Genomic DNA, 25,548 nt, shown 5'->3' on the forward strand with positions numbered 1-25,548 from the left:
AAATAATTTCCAAGTTAACCTTTTTCAGATGTTATTAATATACTCCTGAAGCAAAATGGGACTTAAACAAGCCTCCTTGCCCAGATGGAGGATCACAACCATTGCATCAGAAGAGTTCTGAAGAAACATTACTAGAACCAAAATGTTAACACTGTTTTCTCTGCACAGATGCTGCCAGACCTGCTGAGTTTCTCCAGCAATTTCTGTTTAGTTTCTTACTGTATCACAAAAGGTCTTTGCCAGCACCTTGGGTAGACTATCCACAGGACATCTGGTGTAATGATCTCATTGATTGGCAGTGCAGACTCATTGGGTTGAATTGCCAGCTTCTACTACAAAATCGTATGGTCTTATTACATATTCAACTTCATGAGCGGTATGGGCAGATGTTAGAAAAAACTACTCCCACTGGCGTAAGATCCAACACGTGAGACTGTAAAGGTCGTTTAGTTGACAAAGGAGACAATTTTTCACAAAGTGAGTGGTTAATTTCTGGAATGCACTGCCTGCAAATGGGGTAGTTCAATTGTGGCATTCAAGAGGAAATTGACTATGTGAAAGGAATCTTCGAGTAAAAAATGAGGTCTGCAGATGCTGGAGATCACAGCTGAAAATGTGTTGCTGGTCAAAGCACAGCAGGCCAGGCAGCATCTCAGGAATAAGGAATTCGACGTTTCGAGCATAAGTCCTTCATCAGGAATGCTATTCCTGATGAAGGGCTTATGCTCGAAACGTCGAATTCCTTATTCCTGAGATGCTGCCTGGCCTGCTGTGCTTTGACCAGCAACACATTTTCAGCTATGTGAAAGGAATAGAAAGTACAGAGCTACAGTGAGGAGGGAGGCAAGGCAGTAGCACCAGGTGCAGTTGTTCAGAAAACCGGCACAAATTCAGTAGGCTGAAAGGCCTCGCGCTTCAACAAACCTATGATCAGTCAAGGATCGAATTTATCTTGCACGTCCTCATTTTAAAAGAGAAATAAACTGTAAAAGTTCAAATTAGTAGTAAACACATTTCTATTTTGGCTGAGTTAGTAGCACTCTCATCTTCGAGCCTGAACATTATTGATTTAAGTTCCACTCCAGGATTTACACTCAAAAGTGTAGTTATTGTGGTTACCTGTTAAGATTTCAATTGATGAAACTGAACCTATTAAGAGCGCAACTGTTTAGAAAGGAAATCAGCCTGAAAGACTTGTTTTTGGAGATTGACAGAGCACACAACTGTACAACAAGATGTACGTCCCCTTGACTGAGGACTGCTGACCAGCAAGGCTAGCTGTCTAGTTGCGCGATTGTGCTAATTAGCAAGGCATGGATGGTGTGAGCATAGGCGAAAAATAAACATGTGCTAAGAGATCAAGTGAGCATCTCTGAGATGCAGCCCTGGTCCAGTCCATGAGCTGGATATATGACCATTTATGTGAGGTAGTCTTGCCATTTACAAAGCTAATTGCTGGTGCACCATGCAATGCAAGTCTGTGCTTCCCAAGAGATCTGGAAATGGATTGGAAAGGTGATCTGATATTTGTGAGGAGTTAGCAAAAGAATGCCACTATATGTGGATGAGAAATGCATGAAGTTGGTGCTGTGGACTGTGGTCGAGAGTGTGGTGCTGGTAAAGCACAGCAGGTCAGGCAGCATCCGAGGAACAGGAGAATCAACATTTCAGGTATAAGCCCTTCATCAGGAATGAGGCTTATGGGCCAGAGCGTGCTGAGAGATAAATGAGGCTGGGGTGAAGGTAGTTGAGAATGCAGTAGGTAGATGAAGGTGGGGGAGAAGGTGATAGTTCGGAGAGGTGGGTGGAGTGGATAGATAGGAAAGACGATGGACAGGTCAAAAGGGCAGTGCCGAGTTGTAGGCTTGGGACTGGGGTAAGGTGGAGGGGGAGGGGAAATAGGAAACTAGTGAAATCCACATTAATCCCTTGTGGTAGCAGGTTCCCAAGGCAGAAGGTGAAGTGTTCTTCCTCCAGCTGTTGAGTGGTAAGGGTTTGGCAATAGAGGTGGCCCAGAACTTGCATAACATTGGTGGGCCCAGTCCCAAGTGTCCAATTCGGCACTGCCCTCTTGACCTATCCATTGTTTTTCCCATCTATCCGGTCCACCTTCCTCTCTGACCTATCAGCTTCTCTCCCACCTTCATCTACCTATTGCATTTTCAGATACCTTATTCTGACCCTCACCCTCCCCTCCCATTTATCTCTCAACCCTCTGGCTCACAAGCCTCATTCCTGATGAAGGGCGTATGCCCAAAACATCGATTCTCCTGCTTCTCAGATGCTGTCTGACCTGCTGTGCTTTTCCAGCACCACATTCTCGACTCTGATTTCCAGCGTCTGCTGTTCTCACTTTCCCCGTAGTGGATTGGCCACAGTCAGCCTCCATGTTGCTCAGTGCCAAACAATGTCAGGGCACAATGATAAACTGACGTCACCAGTGACTCTCTCAGCTTTTTGTGGTGAGAATTCTTGAAATCTCAGCATCTTTGGTAAGATTTGACGCTGAATATTAATGAGATGAATTGTGGCAATAATTAGGTGGCGGTTAATGAGCTATAGTCTCCCTTAATTGGTAACTCGCTGCTGCCTGGTGAAAAACTAACATTATTGTTCAGCAAATGGATGAAAGACGCAGCAGGTTGCACCTGATGTTAAGATATACCTTGAGTGACTTTCCGTATGGTTCGGTCACGGAGTTATAGAGTCATTAGGGTATGTAGCACAGAAACAGACCCTTCAGTCCAACTCATCCATGTCAACCAGATATCTCAAGTAAATCTAGTCCCATTTGTCATCATTTGGCCCCATATCTTTCTAAACCCTTCCAATCCATATACCCATCCAGCTCCCTTTTAAATGTTGTATCTGTACCAACATCGACCACTTCTACTGGTAGCTCATTCCATACACACACCATCCTCTGCATGAAAACATTGCCTCTCCGGTTCGTTTTAAATCTTTCCTTCTTACCTTTAAACCTCTGCCATCTAATTTTGGACTCCCCCCACCTCAGGGAAAAACCTTGTCTATTCACCTTATCCATGCCCCTCATGATTTTATAAATCTCTGTAAGGTCACCCCTCAGCTTCTGATGCTGCAGGGAAAGTATCCACAATCTATTCAGCTCTTCCTATAGCTCAAACCTGGCAACATCCTTGTAAATCTTTTCTGCACCCATTCAAGTTTCATAACATCATTCCTATAGCAGGGAGAGAAGAATTGCACACAGTATTCCAAAAGTGGCCTAACCAATGTCCTGTACAGCCACAATATGACCTCACAACTCCTGTGCTTAATGCACAGACCAATAAAGGAAAGCATATCAAATATCTCCTTCACTATCCTATCTACCTGCGACTCGACTTTCAAGGAACTATGAACCTGCACTCCAAGGTCTCTTTGTTCAGAAACACTTCCCAGGACCTTACTATTAAATGTATAAGTCCTGCCCTGATTTGCCTTTCACCTCACATTTATCTAAATTAAATTCCATCTTTCATTCCTTGGCCCATTGGCACATCTGACCAAGGTTCTGTTGTACTCTGACCAACCTTCTTCGAACTCCACTACACCTCCAATTTTGGTGTCATCTGCAAACTTACTAACTATACCTTCTATGTTCACATCCAAATCATTTATGCAAATGGAAAAAATATTGGACCAAGCACTGATCATTCTGGCACATCACTGGTCACAGGCCTCCAGTCTGAAAACATTCCTGCCATAGTCCACATCACTCAGACTTCTTGAAGATTTTGTGCCAAGTGTAGAGCAGGAACACAGCTGTGTAATCGCTCAGAACTCCATGGTGGCCATTGCTACCTCAGAGCTCACGACACCAACGTTTCAACCTATGACTCCAGTTGGGGTCCTGACCTTCACTTTAGCATGCCCTGAGGCTGTGTATTACGTTTTTCCACATTGATGCATTTTCTCTGCGCTCGTTTCACAAGTGTTCAAGTCATCAAAGTAGAATTATAGCACTGGAGAACTGAACATGATGGTCTTCTAATGGGCAACCTTGCCCTCATACAGACTGATAGATTTAATAGCAGGGGAAATTAAACTGTAGGAGGTCCAGTCTTGTGGGAATTTGCTGGATAAAATACATAATATAAAATAAATAAATACTTCACAACTGTGCAATATTAGAAAATGTTTGAAACCATTTGGGAATACTGCCGCAACTGTGGTTTATTTCTGAGTAGACTGACATTTATAAATACTTTGGTGATAAAATATACCAAGGATAGACCTCTCCCTGTGTCTGTCTCATTTTCCCCATTCTTTGCTTACTCTCCCATGCAATTTCTTTCAGTGTTTGCTTATGTTCTATCTAGCTTGTCTGTTCCTATATTTCAGCAAACCATTAGTCAGCATTTCTCTGTAGTTTAAGTTGAATCGAGGCACGGCTCTGATCTACAGGAATGTATTCATTTAAAAATTGAAAGATCTAACAAATGGTTCACTTCAATCAATTTCTTTTTGAACCTTGATGTTTTATCATTTCAAAACTTTGTCAATACTTATCATTTTCACCCCACCAGATTTTGAATTATTATATTCACAATGCTACCACTTCACACTATTATTAGGACCATGCATTTCATAGGCAGGCAGATAAAAAGTTGCAGTCTTGTGTCTATTGCCAAGAAGGAGTTCAACAGTTACCAGATGCGAGCACATTTATTAAAGCTTCATTGAACCTGAATATATACAAAACAATGCCTAGGCTTACAAAGGTTGCTTTGCTCTACAAGATGTTACAGTCAGGGAAATTCAACTATCCTTTATCGCCTCATCTATGGGTATGATTTCCTTTTATTTACACCTCTTCAGGCTGCACTAACAAGCATCTACATTCCATAACTTTTCGCTCATTCTAATTCTATACTATTTGTCTCATGGTTATCTGCACAATATTGGTGTTTTACAGTCTGTGTGAATGAAAAGGAATCATGCCATCAAAATAATGATATTCAGGAATCAACTGATTTTGGTGAAGTGAATGTGCAAGAGCAACAATTTGTTTGCATGCCAGCATTACTATAATAAAAACACTTCACAGAGTGATGCCAACAGCATGGGTTCAATTCTCATTCTGGCTGAGGTCACCATGAAAGTACTGCCTTCTCAACTTCACCCCTCACCTGCGGCGTGGTTCGAACATAGAACAATACAGCACAGAACAGGCCCTTCGGCCCACAATGTTGGGCCGAACATTTGTCCTAGCTTAAGCACCTATCCGTGTACCTATCCAATTGCCGCTTAAAGGTCACTAATGATTCTGACTCTGCCACTCCCACAGGCAGCGCATTCCATGCCCCCACCACTCTCTGGGTAAAGAATCTAGCCCTGACATCCCCTCCTATACCTTCCAGGCTTCACCTTAAATTTAAGCCACCACTAGTTGTTCTGTCTAATGAGAAAGCAGCGCTATTGTCATCTGGGACTCTGGTGACTTTACCTTTACTTCACAGGAGTGTGATTACATAAAATTTGACACTGGACCTCAATGTGTTAAGATTCGCAACAAAAATCTTATTCAAAGATGTAGGATTTAAGGAAGTTCCTTAAAGAGGAGAAAGGCATAGAGACTCAGAGCTATTGAAAGAGAAAGAAATTTAAAAATTGATATGAAAACTAAATTTAAAAGTTGCTGGTCAGATTTCGCAGGGCATGCAAAATGCAACACAGGAGCATTCAGTCCCTCTAACTTCCCAATTGCAAACTCTCTATGGTCCTGCAATTGAGCCATCGTCACATCTTTATTCAAGCTTAGATGTTTGACCGCTTGCCTTAATGATCTTTAAATCCCTCTCTGCAACCTCTGTTCTGTTGTTTCTTCTCATCTGGCAGGTCTCTGACATCTGCAACCTCTCTTCATAAGACCTAAATCATCTCTGATTAACAAAGGCAGTTGCTGATTAACAAGGGCAGTCACTGGTTCTGGCCTGTTGGCTTTCCTGTCTGATAGTGGACCAGCTTTGTCAATCTGGTAGCCTGACTTGCAAGAAATGTAATAAACACATTGGGAATTAGTTTCTGTCACTGAAAACGGCCAGAATGTAAACTTGTTCAAGGCTGTGAAATTTCCGGGCTCCCCTCAACAAGCTAGATAGAACATAAGAAAATACAGAAAGAAATTGCATGGGAGAGTAAGCAAAGAGTGGGGAAAATGAAACAGGTATAGGAAGACGTCTATCTTGCTATATTTTATCACCATAGTTGAGGTTCTCCCATTGCCTCCCCACGTCCGAGACGTTGAAATCTGGTGTTGATGCTAATATGAATGAGAAATAGAAATGGATCATGATTAGATCTTTTGTGGGGGTAGGGAGGTGGGGAGACAAAGAGGAGAGGTAGGTAAAGTAGGTCCAAACTAATTGTGTGGAAATGGGAGTAGAAGCCACTGCATGCTTAGGTATGGAACCAGTAAGGGAAGTCACAGTGAACTGGGCAATTCGTAATTCTGGATCAGTGGTGCTGGAAGAGCACAGCAGTTCAGGCAGCATCCAACGAGCAGCAAAATCGACGTTTCGGGCAAAAGCCCTTCATCAGGAATAAAGGCAGTGAGCTGGAAGCATGGAGAGATAAGCTAGGGGAAGGTGGGGGTGGGGAGAGAGTAGCATAGAGTACAATGGGTGAGTGGGGGAGGAGATGAAGGTGATAGGTCAGGGAGGAGAGGGTGGAGTGGATAGGTGGAAAAGGAGCTAGGCAGGTCGGACAAATCCAGACGAGTCATGGGGACAGTGCTGAGCTGGAAGTTTGAAACTAGGATGAGGTGGGGGAAGGGGAAATGAGGAAGCTGTTGACGTCCACATTGCTGCTCTGGGGTTGAAGCATTCCGAGGCGGAAGATGAGGCGTTCTTCCTCCAGGTGTCTGGTGGTGAGGGAGCGGCGGTGAAGGAGGCCCAGGACCTCCATGTCCTCAACTAGATTCAACAATGCCTCCTGTACAGACCTTTTTAACGCTCATTCATGGATGCTGGTCAGCACTTATGCCCATCCCTAATTGCCCTTAAGAAAGTGGTGGTGAACCACCTGCAGTATCTGGAGGGTAGATACACAAATGCTGGTAGGGAGGGAGTTCAAGGATTTTGATTCAATACACTGGGTTATAGTGAATGGTGATATAGGTCCAAGTCAGAATGATGTATGATTTGAAGGGGAACTTGCTGGGCTTCCCAGGAATTTGCTGCCCTTCTTTTAAATGGAGGTGGTTGTGTTATAGAAAGTGCTGTTAATTTTCTGAATTCCTGCAGGCATGTCTCTTATAGGTTGTAGATACTGCTGCCATTGTCATAGAGTCATAGAAATGGACAGCAAGGAAAAAGACCCTTCGGTCCAACTTGTCCATGCCGATCAGATAGCCTAACCTAATCTAGTCCCATTTGCCAGCACCTGACCCATATCCCTCCAACGGATGTTAAATGTCTTCAAGGTAGAGATTGATAAATTCTTAATTTCACAAGGAATTAAGGGATACGGGGAGAGTCCAGATAAATAGCTTTGAAATGCCTATCAGCCATGATTGAATGGTGGAGTGGACTCGATGGGCCGAATGGCCTTACGTCCACTCCTATTTGTTATGGTCTAATGGTCAAACCCCCCTTATTCATGTACCCATCCAGATGCCTTTTAAATATTGTAATAAAACCAGCCTCCACCGCTTCCTTTGGCAGCTCATTCCATACACGCACCACCCTCTGTGTGGAAAGGTTGCCCCTTAGATCCCTTTTATATCTTTCCCCTCTCACCCTAACCTATGCCCTCCAGTTCTGGACTCCCCCACCCCAGGGAAAAGACCTTGTCTATTTGTCCTACTGATGCCCCTCATGATTTTTAAACTTCTGTAAGGTCATCCTTCAGCCTCCGGTGCTCCAGGGAAAACAGCCCCAGCCTACTCAACCTCTCCCTAAAGCTCAAATCATTCAACCCTGGCAACATCCTTGTAAATCTTTTCTGCAACCTTTCAAGTTTCACAATATACTTCTGACATGAGGGAGACCAGAATTGTACACAATATTCCAAAAGTGGCCAAACCAATGTCCTGTACAGCCACAACATGACCTCCCAACTTCTATACTCAATGCTCTGACCTATATCAGTAGAGGAGGCAATTAATGTTTAAGGTGGTAAATGGGTGCTAATCAAGTGTTATGCTCTCTCCTGGATAATTGTGGAACTTCTTAATAGTTGTAGGAGCTGCACTTATTCAGGAAAGTGGAAAGTATACCTTCACATTCCTAACTCAGACTTGTAGGTGAACAGGCTTTGGGGAGTCAGGTCATGAATTCTGCCTCTGTCCTAGCCTCTGACCCGCACATGTAGCTACAGGATTTATATGGTCGGTCCTTTCAGTTCCTGGTTAAAAGTAACTCCTCGGATATTGATATTTTGGGATTCTGCAATGATAATACCTTTGAATGTCAAGGGCTGATTGTTAAATTCTCCTCTTTTAGAGATAGTCATTGCCTGGTCCTTGTGCAAATGTTACTTCCCACATATTAGCCCAAGCTTGGATACTGCATAGACCTTGTTGTATGTAGACACAGACTGCTTCAGTGTCTGAGGAGTTGCAAGTGATGCTAAACATTATCCAATCAGCAGCAAACACCACATTCCTGATTTTATGATGGGGCGAAGAGCATTGATGAAGCAGCTGAAGATGATTGGGCTTCGGACACAACCTTGAAGAACTCCTGCAGTGATGCCCTGGGACTGAGATGATCCAACAAACACAACTATCTTCCTTGTGTTAAGTATGACTCCATACTAACAGTTGGTTTTTATTCTAGACATCATAATGATGGCCAGGAGCTGAGGGGCCTGGTGGAGCCCAAATTGAGCATCAGTGAGCAGGTTTTGCAAGTGCTATTTGATAACCCCAACATCACTTTGCTAATTCTCGATAAGCCCATAAGATATAGGAGTAGGCTATTTGGCCCATCGAGTCTCATTAGATTACTTACTTACAATGTGGAAACAGGCCCTTCGGCCCAACAAGTCCACACCGACCCACCGAAGCGCAACCCACTCATACCCCTACATTTACCCCTTACCTAACATTACAGGCAATTTAGCATGGACTATATCCTATAGGCTTAGCATGGACATTTTTCGACTGTGGGAGGAAACCGGAGCACCCAGAGGAAACCCACGCAGACACAGGGAGAACGTGCAAACTCCACACAGTCAGTCGCCTGAGGCGGGAATTGAACCCGGGTTTCTGGCACTGTGAGGCAGCAGTGCTAACCACTGTGCCACCATGCCACCCACAATTTGATCATGATTGTTATGTTTATCGCCCTCATTCTCCTGCCTTATCCCCGTAACCCTCAATCCCCTTACCAATCAAGAGTCAATCTATTTCTGTCTTAAATACACTGAAAGATTTGGCTGCCACAACCCACTGCAGCAATGAGTTCCACAGATTAGTTAACCTCGCGATCAAGAAAGTATCAATATTACATTAATGAGGCAGTAATAGGCAGAATTGGATTTGCTCTAATTTTTGTGTAAGGGATATGCCTGAGTAATTTTCTACATCGTCAGGTATGTGGAAGCATTGTACTGGAACAGCTAGGCTGGAGGTATGGCTACTCTGGCACAGAAGTATTCACTACTTTTGCCAGAAATTTCTCAGTGTCTGGAGCATTTACAGTATTTAGTGCCTTCAGCCATTTCTTTTCATTTTTCATTATTAGTTTAAGCATCTTAAATTTAAAGATTTGTTTACTGAATATAAAATTCTACCAAATTGTTTCACATAAAATAGTCCCCTTTATTCTTTCCAAGGCTTAATCTCTGATAATGTGGTTAACCGGGGATTCAAACAGCATCAAGATCTTTAACTTCATAAAAATGTAATGATGGTCGTTAATCATTAGTCACCTGATCCAAAACACATTATTCTTCTCTGCAACAATAGTGTTAGGCCAGGTACAGATCGAATGACGTGTAATTTAAAACTTTAAATAAAAACAATTAGGTTTTCATAACATTGGGAGTCTTGGATGCTCGTTAAGTTCTGAAACGGTAACTGCTGTATTTGAGGCGAAATATCTGTCGATATTCTTGGACCAGAAAAGCATCTGTGTTCCGGCCTGTTCTCACAAACAAGTTAAAAAAATATTTTTTTTAAGATATTATTTTGGACCTCTTATGGGCCAGATGCTCTTCCCTGCTATCGTTTCCTGGCAGGAAAGTCAATCTAGCTTCCCGTTAATGCTATGAGGAAAAGTTGGAGTTGGTTCATAAAACATGTCAGGTTAGAAAATCACCTTGTTTGGACCAGAGTTACATATTTAAAATGGATTCTGTAGCTAGTGGGGATGGAGTCCTCACCACATGGTGAGAGCGAGTTAAAATCCCAGACAATCATTTCCAGGGGTTTAACTGCTCACTTTTTGATGCAACATCAATTTTTCTGCATAACACTTCGTAATTTTCCATAAAACATTTACTTGATTTCCTTTTCGTGATGTTTCTTATTTTAATGTTCAGAAATATTTTGGGGGCCCCTCTTGTAATGCAGTGGTCGTGTCCCTAGCCCTGGACCAGGAGGCTTAGGTTCAAATCCCATCTACTCCCGAGGTGTGTAATAACGTCTCTGAACAGAAAAGTATGTTTAGAAAAGAAATATTTTTGTTGGGATTAATGTGTGGCATCTGTTCATCTGTATGCTTTTGTCTCCCATTCAAAACAACAGGAGTAGATGGAGATAGGAAACAAAACCTGGATTCATATTATACCAGAATGTACTAGTGCTCTTCAGTAAGGAGAATAGATGTCAGGAATCAATGGAATACTGAATAGTGACTGAAAACAATGTATGTATGGCGTTTGAGCACTCCTTCAGAAGTAAGGGGGGGAAATAGCTCAGGTTTATGAGGATTCCAAACAATAGACTGCTGCCATTTGCTGGAGTAAAGGGAGGCTGAATGCACCTGTCTGAAATATGAGGAACTTGTACATAGTGACGTGGCTCAGTGGTTAGCATTGCTGTGTTGCAGCACTGGGACCTAGGTTCAATTCCAGCCTCCGGCGACTGTGTGGAGTTTGCACATTCTCCCCATGTCTGCTTGGATTTTCTTGGGTTGCTTCAGTTTCCTCCCACAGTCCAAAGACTTGTAGGTTAGGTGGATTAGCCATGGGAAATGTAGTGTTACAAGGGGTAGGTCTGGATGGGATGCTTTTCAGAGGGGTGGTGTGGACTTGATGGACTGATTGGCCCGCTTCCACACGGTTGGGATTCTACATTTATGAAATGTTTAGAATTGCAGAGACACAAGCAGGAATTCAGAAACAAAGACCTGGAACTGAATTAACAGATTTCTGCCCCTCCTACTCATCTTAAACTCGGTTTCAGAGGGAGGTCAGGGCATGACAGGCCTAAGGAGGAATGGGCACATTTTTGAAAAAGTGGGAGTGTGAGCTGTGATGGTCCATAAGACCATAAGACATAGGAGTGGAAGTAAGGCCATTCGGCCCATCGAGTCCACTCCGCCATTCAATCATGGCAGATGGGCATTTCAACTCCACTTACCAGCGTTCTCCCCGTAGCCCTTAATTCCTCGAGACAACAAGAATCTATCAATCTCTGCCTTGAAGACATTTAGCGTCCCGGCCTCCACTGCACTCTGTGGCAATGAATTCCACAGGCCCACCACCCTCTGGCTGAAGAAATGTCTCCGCATTTCTGTTCTGAATTGACCCCCTCTAATTCTAAGGCTGTGTCCACTGGTCCTAGTCTCCTCGCCTAATGGAAACAATTTCCTAGCGTCCACCCTTTCCAAGCCATGTATTATCTTGTATGTCTCTATTAAGTCTCCCCTTAATCTTCTAAACTCCAATGAATACAATCCCAGGATCCTCAGCCGTTCCTCATATGTTAGACCTACCATTCCAGGGATCATCTGTGTGAAGGTCCTGAGATACCCCATTACTTTCAGAAGGAGGAAGCTGGATGATGGGCAGAAAGTCAATCTCTATCACAGGCACATCAAGCTCGATAGAGTGACCAAGACTGATTGAGCACTGGTCAACTGCGAAGTTGGGACAAGTGAAGACAGCCCAGGATGATAGATGCTTGAAGGTGATGGCTGGCAGGTTGAGGGTAATGGGGAGGCACTTCCAGAGCGTTGGGAAACTTTGAGGGTGACAGGGCAGCTCAACACTGACAGGCAGTTATTTATTAAAGGGGAGCTCAGAGTAACTGGAGGCTCCAAGGTGTTGGAGAGTAGTTTAAAAGTGACAGACTGCGATGCAGGGTGTTGATTTGCTGTTCCAGGGTCAGAATGGGTTAGTCTGTGGCCACAGCTGCAATAGATGAAAGATGTTAATTTATATTCTACATTAAGAAAAGAGAGAGAGGACACACGGATTTAGGTACAATTTTGAGATCTTGTCTGTTACCTTGAAATCTGGCTGCTTATTTGTACACATGCATTTTTAATGAGGTTTTACAACCCTTAGAGTGAGTATATGGGAAGGTGTGGTTCAGTGCCTCAAGTAACAAAGGTGAAACAAACTGCGCTGTTACCTTGTGACAGGGTTTCATGGATACACAGAGTGATTTAAAAAAGTTAGTCTGTATGTAGGTGTGCCAGAGAGTGCAAATTGGGCATTAGTGTCTCTGGTAAGACATCCTGAAATGCTACTGATAATGTATTCATGTATTTCCCCTGTGGTTGACATAATAGTGAGTTAAATTTGCATTATATTTTAGGTGTCTCAAAGAGTAAGACCAGCTGAAGAAAAGCATCTAGTGAATATGTTATAACACACCTCTGTAGCTATCACATCCTGAGGTGGGACTTGATCCCAGACCTCCTGGTCCAGATATAGAGATACTACCATTTCACCAGGAGCTGCTCAGCATGAGTGAATATGCTGGGAGGAAACTTGTTGCTGTCCAAAGCACAAAGCATTAATGTGAAAATTGCAATAAATTTTCACTGGTGTTTGGTGTTTATAAGGATAAGGTGAGGATTGAAGGTATAGTATGATTTTGAATCCTTTTGCTAATGTGTGTACTGAAATATACTATACTGTACTGAAAAAATAGTTCATGTGTTCCTTCTTGTTTAATGAATATTTTATTTGTAATAAAAATAGGCTTGCAGACTCTAGTGAATGCATTCAGTTACTGAGCTTCATAGTTTAAAACCAAAGTACAAAGTAAAGGTCTTTAAGCCATGCTTCACACTGGGATCTGACTCATTTAATATTAACATCATTTGAACATAGAACATAGAAAATACAGCGCAGTACAGGCCCTTCGGCCCTCGATGTTGCGCTGACCAAAGCCTACCTAACCTACACTAGCCCAATAACCTCCATATGCTTATCCAATGCCCGCTTGAATGACCATAAAGAGGGAGAGTCCACCACTGATACTGGCAGAGCATTCCATGAACTCTCAACCCGCTGAGTAAAGAATCTACCCCTAACATCTGTCCTATACCAACCTCCCCTTAATTTAAAGCTGTGTCCCCTAGTAACAGCTGACTCCATACGCGGAAAAAGTTTCTCACTGTCAACCCTATCTAAACCCCTAATCGTCTTGTACACCTCTATCAAATCTCCCCTACACCTTCTTTTCTCCAATGAGAACAGCCCCAAGTGCCTCAGCCTTTCCTCATACGATCTTCCTATCATACCAGGCAACATCCTGGTAAAGCTCCTCTGCACCCGTTCCAGTGCCTCCACATCCTTCCTATAGTATGGCGACCAAAACTGCACACAATACTCCAGATAAGGCCGCACCAGAGTCTATACAACTGCAACATGACCTCAGGACTCCGGAACTCAATTCCTTTACCAATAAAGCCCAGTACGCCATATGCCTTCTTCACAGCACTATTTACCTGGGTGGCAACTTTCAGAGATCTGTGTGCATGGACACCAAGATCCCTCTGCTCATCCACACTACCAAGTAGCCTACCATTAGCCCAGTAATCCATCTTCTTGTTACTCCTACCAAAGTGAATGACTTCACACTTAGCTACATTGAACTCCATTTGCCACCTTTCTGCCCAGCTCTGCAACTTATCTATATCCCGCTGTAACCTGCCACATCCTTCTTCGCTGTCCACAACTCCACCGACTTTTGTATCATCCGCAAACTTGCTCACCCAGCCTTCAAGCCCCTCCTCCAGGTCATTTATAAAAATGACAAACAGCAATGGTCCCAAAACAGATCCTTGTGGAACACCGCTAATAACTGCTCTCCAAGATGAACCTTTACCATCAACTACTACCCTCTGTCTCCTTCCAGCCAGCCAATTCCTAATCCAAACCTCTAATGCACCCTCAATGCCATACCTCCGTAATTTTTGCAGTAGCCTACCATGGGGTATCTTATGGAACGCCTTGCTAAAATCCACATACACCACATCTACTGCTTTACCCTCGTCCACTTCCTTGGTCACATTCTCAAAGAACTCAATAAGGTTTGTGAGGCTCGACCTGCCCTTCACAAAACCATGCTGACTATTCTTGATCACATTATTCCTATCCAGATGTTCATAAATCCTATCCCTTACAATTCTCTCTAAGACTTTGCCCACAACAGAAGTGAGACTCACTGGCCTATAGTTACTAGGGCTGTCCCTACTCCCCTTCTTGAACAAGGGGACCACATTCGCTATCCTCCAGTCTTCTGGCACTATTCCTGTAGACAACGACGACATAAAAATCAAGGCCAATGGCTCATCTATCTCCTCCCTAGCTTCCCAGAGGATCCTAGGATAAATGCCATCAGGCCCAGGGGACTTATCTATTTTCACCCTTTCCAGTATTCCCTGGACCTCTTCCCTACATACCTCAAAGCCATCCATTCTAATCACTTGTGACTCAATATTCACATCAGCAACAATGTCCTGTTCCTGAGTGAATACTGACGAAAAGTATTGATTTAGTGTCTCTCCAATCTCCTCCGCCTCCACGCACAACTTCCCACTACTATCCTTGACTGGACCGATAGCTACCCTAGTCATCCTTTTATTCCTGACATACCTATAGAAAGCCTTTGGGCTTTCCCTAATCCTACCAACCAAGGACTTTTCATGTCCCCTTCTCGCTGCTCTTAGCTCTCTCTTTAGATCCTTCCTGGCTACCTTATAACTCTCAATTGCCCCAACTGAACCTTCACACCTCATCTTTACATAGGCCGCCCTCTTTCCTTTTACAAGGGATTCCAATTCCTTATTAAACCACGGTTCCCTCACAAGACCCATTCCTCCCTGCCTGACTGGTACGTACTTATCAAGGACACCCAATTGCTGCTCCTTGAACAAGCTCCACATATCATTTGTGTCCTTCCCTTGAAGCCTATTTTTCTCATCCACACATCCTAAGTCATGCCTCACCGCATCATAATTTCCCTGCCCCCAGCTATAACTCCTGCCCTGCAGTGCACACTTATCCCTCTCCATCAGTAGAGTAAAGGTCACCGAGTTGTGGTCACTGTCCCCGAAGTGCTCACCTACCTCCAAGTCTAACACCTGGCCTGGTTCATTACCTAGAAACAAATCCAGTATGGCCTCACGTCTTGTTGGCCTGTCTACATATTGTGTCAGGAAACCCTCCTGCACACATTGGACAAACACCGACCCATCTAACGAACTCGAGCTATAGCTTTCCCAGTCAATATCTGGGAAGTTAAAGTCCCCCATAACAACCACCCTACTACTTTCACTCTTCTCCTGAATCATCTTTGCAATACTTTCCTCTACGTCTCTCGGACTATTAGGAGGCCTGTAGAAAACTCCTAACAGGGTGACCTCGCCTTTCCTATTTCTAACCTCAGCCCAAACTACCTCAGATGGCAAGTCTTCCTACTTCATCCTTTCCACCGCTGTAATACTATCCTTGATAAGCAATGCCACACCTCCCCCTCTTTTACCCCCACCTCTGACCCTACTAAAACATTTAAACCCTGGAACCTGCAATAGCCATTCCTGTCCCTGTTCTACCCACGTCTCTGTAATGGCCACAACATCGAAGTCCCAGGTACCAACCCACGCTGCATGTTCACCTACCTTAATTCTTATACTTCTGGCATTGAAGTATACACACTTCAAGCCACCTTCCTGTTTACCGGCACCCTCCTTCGAGATTGATGCCTTGTTCCTAACCTCCCTACACTCAAGGTCCTGTACCCTAAAGCTACAGTCCAGGTTCCCATGCCCCTGCAGAGTTAGTTTAAACCCTCCCAAAGAGCACTAGCAAACCTCCCCCCAAGGATGCTGGTGCCCCTCAGGTTCAGGTGGAGACCATCCTGTTTATAGAGGTCCCACCTTCCCCAGAAAGAACCCCAGTTATCCAGAAACCGGAATCCCTCCCTCCTGCACCATCCCTGTAGCCACGCATTTAACTGTTCTCTCTCCCTATTCCTCGACTCTCTATCACATGGCACGGGTAACAAACCAGAAACAACAACTCTGTTCGTTCTAGCTCTGAGCTTCCAACCTAGCTTCCTGAAAGCCTGCCTAACATCCTCATCCCTCTTCCTACCTATGTCGTTGGTGCCAACGTGGACCACGACCTGGGGCTGCTCCCCCTCTCCCTTAAGGACCCGGAAAACACAATCAGAGACATCACGTACCCTTGCACCTGGGAGGCAACATACCAATCGTGAGTCTCTGTCGCTCCCGCAAAACCGCCTATCTGTGCCCCTCACTATCTGTCCCCAATAACTATCGCTCTACCTTTCTCTGCCCTTCCCTTCTGAGCAATTTGGGATCATAATACAAGCCAAAAACGGGTTTAGACATGGTGAGGTGTAGTAGGGTGATGTGAGAGGAGATCAGGGTATGAATGTTGGATTACAGTGACCATTGGACAACAGCACACCTCAGCTCTTAAATTAATAAGGGACAATAAGAACAACAAGGGACCCAGCACTGATCCCTGTGGTACACCAATTGACACCAGCCTCCAGTCACACAAACAGCATTCTACCACCACCCTCTGTCTCCTAATATTAAACCAATTTTGAATCTAAGTTGTCAATTGCCCTGGATCCCATGTGACCTTCTGTAGAAGTCTCCCACATGGGACCTTGTCAATGGATTTGCAGAAATCAATATAAACTACATCAACTGTACTACCCTCATCTAAACATTTGATCATGTCATCGAAAAATTCAGTCAAATTTGTAAGGCATGATCTCCCTCTGACAATGCCATGCAGACTAACACTGATCTAATACTAACACTGATCTAACACTAACACTTGCCTTTCCAAGTGGAGATTAATTGTCTACAACTGCAACATTTAAGAGGTATTTGGATGGTATATGAATAGGAAGAGTTTGGAGGGATATGGGCCGGGTGTTGGCATGTGGGATTAGATTGGGTTGGGATATCTGGTCGGCATGATCGGGTTGGACTGAAGGGTCTGTTTCCATGCTGTATAACTCTATGACTCTATGAGAAGATCATTGACCCTTTTGTGACAATGGATCCACAAGGCTGCTAACCTTTGTTGGAATCGGCAATCAAGCCACTTGGGTCATGCGAGAGGGTTACCTGCTGTAAAGAGATCTCATGCCATACTTCGATTGACTGGAGTAGAGCCTACAGGGAGGCATTGCTAAACTGTGAGGCTTCTTGTTCCCTGTGCTATGGAATGTGACAACTTTTGAGTTGGGTAATAACAAGTGGTTGGGCTTAACAGGCAGGCATATGACCACAACAACTACCAGGATTCCAATGTAACAGGGCATGACGGCAAATCAAAGATCAGAACGGGCATCTGAGACAGGTAGAATGATGATACTGGCTCACACACAGAGGATTCTATTTCTTGCTAAGTTAGATATAAAGTGTTATGAGTGAGTGTGAGTTATGTGACAAAACAATTCATGAATTTTTTATCATATGCTATGGCAGTGAAGCTTAAGGTAATCAATTTCATTACACTTTATATCTAATTTAGTAAAAAGATAGCGTTTTTAAAAAAATGTCATAGTAATGAAATAATATATTACTATGCGTTATGTGCTTGGTGCAATAAACAGGGTCCTAAGATTGAAAGACTATGACATATGTTCTCCTTTACAAATCTGGTGGTAAAAACAATGACTGCAGATGCTGGAAACCAGATTCTGGATCAGTGGTGCTGGAAGAGCACAGCAGTTCAGGCAGCATCCAACGAGCAGCGAAATCGACGTTTCGGGCAAAAGCCCTTTTGCCCGAAACGTCGATTTCGCTGCTCATTGGATGCTGCCTGAACTGCTGTGCTCTTCCAGCACCACTGATCCAGAATCCTTTACAAATCTGCCCGGCGTAAACATATATTGCACACAATGACATTCATTTTGCATGATCTTTGCCTCAGTGGCAAAGTGATATTATTTAGCATTTCTAATTGAAAGATAAGTAATAAAGTTTTGTCTGCAGACTGTACTTTTGACTATAATATCACAAATACCAATACTGGCATCAGGACAGCAAAATCGGAAATAGATTGTGCTTATTGTTAATGATCCATTCGCTGCACTGGTTTCTTTTGACACCTTTCATGGCATGCAGGTGTCACTGGCTAGACCATCTCAAAATATCCTGGAAAGATTGTGATGAGCTGGCTACTTGAACTTCTGCAAACCGCATGCTATGGGCACACCCACAGTGCTGCTCGGAGATGAGTTCCAGGATGTTTACTCATTGTTAATGAGGAAGTGGTGATATAGTTCCAAGTGCTTACACATAATGTGAGCATAAATGGCAATTTAAGTACCTTTTGTACCTGCAATTTGTAGGGGCTTGTCATATCCTTCAATCACAGAAGTACCTTTATTACTCCAAGCATGTAGCATTAAAAGGTCATTTTAGATGAGGGTAGTACAGTTGATGTAGTTTATATGGATTTCTGCAAATCCATTGACAAGGTCCCATGTGGGAGACTTCTACAGAAGGTCACATGGGATCCAGGGCAATTGACAACTTAGATTCAAAATTGGTTTAATATTAGGAGACAGAGGGTGGTGGTTGAACGCTGTTTGTGTGACTGGAGGCTGGTGTCAATTGGTGTACCACAGGGATCAGTGCTGGGTCCCTTGTTGTTCTTATTGTCCCTTATTAATTTAAGAGCTGAGGTGTGCTGTTGTCCAATGGTCACTGTAATCCAAGATTCATATCCTGATCTCCACTCACCTCACCCGACTACACCTCACCATGTCTAAACCCCTTTTTGGCTTGTATTATGATCCCAAATGATGTTAATATTAAATGAGTCAGATCCCAGTGTGAAGCATGGCTTAAAGACCTGTGCTTTGTACTTTCGTTTTAAACTATGAAGCTCAGTAACTGAATGCATTCACTAGAGTCTGCAAGCCTATTTTTATTACAAATAAAATATTTATTAAATATGAAGGAACACATGAACTATTTTTTCAGTACAGTATAGTATATTTCAGTACATACATTAGCAAAAGGATTCAAAATCATACTATATCTTCAATCCTCACCTTATCCTTATAAACACCAAACACCAGTGAAAATTTACTGCAATTTTCACGTTAATGCTTTGTGCTTTGGACAGCAACAAGTTTCCTCCCAGCATATTCACTCATGCTGAGCAGCTCCTGGTGAAATGGTAGTATCTCTATATCTGGACCAGGAGGTCTGGGATCAAGTCCCACCTCAGGATGTGATAGCTACAGAGGTGTGTTATAACATGTTCACTAGATGCTTTTCTTCAGCTGGTCTTACTCTTTGAGACACCTAAAATATAATGCAAATTTAACTCACTATTATGTCAACTACAGGGGAAATACATGAATACATTATCAGTAGCATTTCAGGATGTCATACCAGAGACACTAATGCCCAATTTACACTCTCTTGCACACCTACATACAGACTAAGTTTTTTTAATCACTCTGTGTATCCATGAAACCCTGTCACAAGGTAACAGCGCAGTTTGTTTCACCTTTGTTACTTGAGGCACTGAACCACATCTTCCCATATACTCACTCCAAGGGTTGTAAAACCTCATTAATGACCTCATGCAGACTAACACTGAGCAAACCTTGCCTTTCCAAGTGGAGATTAATTGTCTCCATCAGAATTTTCTGCAATAGCTTCCCTACCATTTATGCGAGACTCATTGGGCAGTAATTCTGTGGTTCTAACAGGGCGACACGGTGGTCCAATGGTTAGCACTGTAGCCTCACAGTGCCAAGGACCAGGGCTTGATTCCAGCCTCAGGCAACTGATTGTGTGGAGTTTGCATATTCTCCCCGTGTCTGCATGAGTTTCCTCCCACAATTCAGAGATTGCAAGTTAGGTGGATTGCCCATGCTAAATTGCCCACAGTGTTAGGTGCATTAGTCAGTGGTAAGTGTAGGGAAATGAGTCTGGGCGGGATACTGTTCGGAGGGTTGGTGTGAACTTGTTGGACCAAAAGGCCTGTTTCCACACTGTAAGTAATCTATCTAATTATCTGTACTACCCTTCTTGAAAAGCGAAGTCATGTTAACTATCCTCCAGTCCTCTGGCATCTCCCTGCAGACAGAGAGGAATTAAAAATTTGGGTCAGAGTCCCTGCAACGTCCACTTTCACCTCCCACATCTGCTTGGGATTCATCCAGGTCTTGGGGATTTGTCCAACCGAAAGCCCACCAAAACCTGCACTTCTTCCTCACTCCCTATGTCAATCTGTTCAAGTGCCCCATAATCCCTCTTTCTGAACTGTGCACCTATATCCTCCTTTTGAGTGAAGACACTTGTGAAGTACTTGTCTTACACCCACCAATGCCATCTGGCTCCAAACATGGACTGCTTGCTTCATCCTCTTTCCATGGTTATCCTCATATCCTTGATGTTTTATAAGTATATCTTGAAATTCTCCCTAATCTTACCCACTAGTTTTGTTTTCACGTTCCCTCTTTGCTGTCTGAATTATTTTCTTAAGATCCCCCCATATTTTGTATATCACACGAGAGCCTCTGTTTGTTTATTCGCTCCCTTTCTACCTGTTCTACCTTTTCCTTCTTATCTAATCCTGAATGTTCCTAGACATCCTGGGCTTTCTGGGCTTGTTGCTCCTACATTTCACCCTGAAGGGAACATATTGGTCCTGTACTCTCTCCAATGTTTTTTGAATCCTGCCACCCCACAGCCCACTGTTCTGCTATAGAATCACCATTCCTAGCTGTTCCTGGTCTTCTTTGGCCAGATCCAGCCTTTTTTATAATAACATCTGCCTTGGCCCAATCCAAAAGCAGTTTTTTTTTGCAAACCATCTTTATGCTTTTCCATAGCAAACATAAAAAATACAATGTTGCAGTCGCTATCACTAAAAGATTCCCACACTGCTACCTCAAATATCTGTCCGGTTTCATTCCCCAGAATTAAGTCTAGCACCGCACCATTCCTTCGTGAACCTTCTATATGTCGATTGTTATTTTGATACACTGCAGTGAATTGTCTACATATCTGCATTTTGTTTTGCCTGCCAATTAGTTGACCTATAATACACTCCCAGCAGTGCATTCACTTCCCTGTAACTAGTAGAACTTTCCCACAATAATTTGGCCACCAGACATTCAGTTCACTCATTCCATTTGCTCTAAGGCCTAGAGCCTAAATCCCTGCCCATCACACCACTTTGCTTGTAAATGTATAATGCTTGATACTATCATGACTGCCATTTTGGTGTCTCAACATGCATTATTTAGCTTTGCATTACAAAATTATGAGAGGCATAATTTCCCTGGGGTCGGGGAGTCCAGAACTAGAGGGCATAGGTTTAGGGTGAGAGGGGAAACATATAAAAGAGACCTGAGGGACAACTTTTTCCCACAGAGGGTAGTACGTGTATGGAATGAGCTTCCAGAGGAAGTGGTGGAGGCTGGTACAATTGCAACATTTAAGAGGTATTTGGATGGGTATATGAATAGGAAGAGTTTGGAGGGATATGGGCCAGGTGTTGGCAGGTGGGACTAGATTGGGTTTGGATATCTGGTCGGCATGGACGGGTTGGACCGAAGGGTCTGTTTCCATGCTGTACATCTCTATGACTCTATGAGAAGATCATTGACCCTTATGTGACAATGGACACTTCTGATCCACAAGGCTGCTAACCTTTGTTGGAATCGGCAACCAAGCCACTTGGGTCATGCGAGAGGGTTACCTGCTGTGAAAGAGACCTCATGCCATACTTGGACTGACTGGAGTAGAGCCTACAGGGAGGCATTGCTAAACTGTGAGGCTTCTTGTTCCCTGTGCTATGGAATGGGACAACTTTTGAGTTGGGTAATAGCAAGTGGTTGGGCTGAACAGGCAAGCATGTGACCACAACAACTACCAATGTAACAGGGCATGGCGGCAAATCAAAGATCAGAACTGGCATCTGAGACAGGTAGAATGATGATACTGGCTCGCACACAGAGGATTCTATTTCTTGCTAAGTTAGATATAAAGTGTTATGAGTGAGTGTGAGTTATGTGACAAAACAATTCATGAATTTTTTATCATATGTTATGGCAGTGAAGCTTAAGGTAATCGATTTCATTACACTTTATATCTAATTTAGTAAAAAGATAGCATTTTTAAAAAAAATGTCATAGACCCATAATTTTTATAAATACATGACCTTTTAATGCTACATGCTTGGAGTAATAAAGGTACTTCTGTGATTGAAGGATATGACTAGCCCCTACAAATTGCAGGTAAAAAAGGTACTTAAATTGCCATTTATGCTCACATTATGTGTAAGCACTTGGAACTATATCACCACTTTCTCATTTACAATGAGTAAACATCCTGGAACTCATCTCCGGGCAGCACTGTGGGTGTGCCCATAGCATGTGGTTTGCGGAAGTTCAAGTATCCAGCTCATCACAATCTTTCCAGGATATTTTGAGATGGGTAATAAATGTTGCTTTAGCCAGTGACACCTGCATGCCATGAAAGAGGTCAAAAAAAACAGTGCAGTGAATGGATCATTAACAATAAGCACAATCTATTTCTGATTTTGCTGTCCTGATGCCAGTATTGGTATTTGTGGTATTATAGTCAAAAGTACAGTCTGCAGACAGAACTTTATTACTTATTTTTCAATTAGAAATGCTGAATAATATCAGTTTGCCAGTGAGGCAAAGATCATGCAAAATGTATGTCATTGTGTACAATATATGTTTATGCCAGGCAGATTTGTAATGGAGAACATATGTCATAGTCTTTCAGTCTTAGGACCCTGTTTATTGCACCAAGCACACAGCACATATTAATATATTATTTCATTACTTTAAAAAAACCCAGTACATACCAAGTTAAATATAACTCAGGTAGCCCGACTGGACATAAACATCATCTATTGTAAAACACCAAAATAGAGCCACTATCCTTTCTCCAGGTGCTGGGTGCAGTCCTCAGCAGTGGCGGGGGGGGAGGGGGGGGTTGAAATGTTCGGCCACGGCGAGGTGAGGTTGATTGGTGTGGGTGTGCCGGAGAGATTCTCTGAAGCGCTCTGCGAGTAGGCGTTCACTCTCCCCAATGCAAATGAGACCGCATTGGGAGCAACGGATACAATAATTTACATGTGTGGAAGTGCAGGTGAAACTTTGATGGATGTGGAAGTGTCCTTTGGGCCTTGGATGGAGGTGAGGGAGGAGGTGTAGGTGCAGGTTTTGCAATTCCTGCGGTGGCAGGAGACAGTGCCAGGAGGGGAGGGGGCGTTGTTAGGAGACATGGACCTGACCAGGTAGTTGTGGAGGGAGCAGTCTTTACGGAAATAGATAGGGGTGGGAAGGGAAATATATCTCTAGTGATGGGGTCCATTTGTCGGTGGAAATGTCGGCAGATAATTCGATGTATACAGAGGTTGGTGAGGTGGAAGATGAGGACCGGGGAACTCTGCCCTTGTTGCGGTTAGAGGGGTAGGGTTCGAGGGTGTATGTGTGACATATGGATGAGATGCGTCGGAGGGCTTATTCGATCACGTGGGAGGGGAAATGGCCGTCTTTAAAGCAGGAGGACATCGGGTATGTTCTGTGGTGGAACTGGTCCTCTTGGAAGCACATCCAGTGGAGGAATTGGGAATAAAGGATGGCGTTCTTGCAGGAGGCAGGGAGGGAGGAGGTGTAATCCAGGTAGCTGTGGGAGTCGATGGGTTTGTAGAAATTGTCAGTGTTGAGATAGTCACCATTGATGGAGTTGGAGACGTCCAGGAAGGGGACTATCCTTGGGCCTGCTAAATAATATTTTTCTAATCTACACGTTCAGCAATGTTATTACACATCTCTGGAGCAAATGGGATTTGAACTGAGGCCTCCTGGTTTAGGGGTAGGAAAACTATAACTGCACCATAAACAGGACTCTTTAATTACCACTGAGTTTTCAAATTTCATCTATTTTTCTAATCAACCTGTTCAGAGATGTTATTACACACCTCTGGAGCAGGTGGGACATGAAGCTGGGTTTCTTGGGTCAGGGCCAGGAACACTACCACAAGTGGGCTGTAGAAGCACCACTGTGTCAAGGACTCAGGTAAAGTGTTACAGCTGGACAGGCCATTGCCTATTACCAAGGGTACTTAAACTCAATGAGCTTTACAGGAACTTTAATTGGTGATTCCCCATGAACATTGTGAGGTTTTACAGTTACAAAACAAAATAACATACTTAAGACTCCTTTCATAGTGTTCATGACCAGAAAATACATTTTTCTGTGTACTTACTATTGGAAGATAAGTGTATGTCCCACAAGTAACAATGTGGTTGGTTAATGAATTAAAAATTGGGCAGGACACCATGAAAAATTCCTTGCTTTTTTTCAAGTTATGCCATTGAATCTTTTAATGTCCATGAGGGAAGACGTGACCTGGTTTTAACCTCCCATGATGCAGCACTCATATTAGTCAAGGTTTGGTTGGTAGTACACATTCTTGAAGGCACAAAGTTTTGTGTTCCAGTCTCAAACTAGGGCCTGAGTATCAAAATCAAGGCTCACAATCTAGTGCAGTTTTTACATAGTGCTGCACTGTCAGAAGTATCACCTTTCTCTTGAAACCATCGGCTTAATTGTGCTATTTTGTAGAAGAGCAGGCAAGCTATCATGGGATGCCGATCGCTATTTATTTCTTAATTAACATCACAAAAAAGGATTATCTGGTCATGATTACAGTGCTGGTTTGGGGGCTCTGCTGTGCATATATTAGCTGTCACGTTTCCTACATCACAAAAGTGACGACACTTCAAAAGTATTTCTTTTGCTGTAAAATGTTTTGTGATGTTCAGTAGTCATGAAACTCGTTATATAAATGCAAGTTTTTTTTCTTTTTAGCACTTTGTCTCTACAGAACTCAAGCATTTGACTAGATTATGTATTCTTATTGTTTAGATTGAAATGCAAATATATACAAATCTCCTTCTTAGTTTGCTGCAGTCATGTGATCTCTACCATGAGGCATAATCACTCTAGGCAGCCATCTTAACTTCATTTCAAAAAAGACCTCATGTTGAACACACTTCTGTGTTCTATTTTCAAATCATGGTGTCAAAAGTGGCACTGAGATACGTGTTACAGA

Source organism: Hemiscyllium ocellatum, chromosome 34, assembly GCF_020745735.1.
Source record: "Hemiscyllium ocellatum isolate sHemOce1 chromosome 34, sHemOce1.pat.X.cur, whole genome shotgun sequence".
Classification (NCBI taxonomy): domain Eukaryota; kingdom Metazoa; phylum Chordata; class Chondrichthyes; order Orectolobiformes; family Hemiscylliidae; genus Hemiscyllium; species Hemiscyllium ocellatum.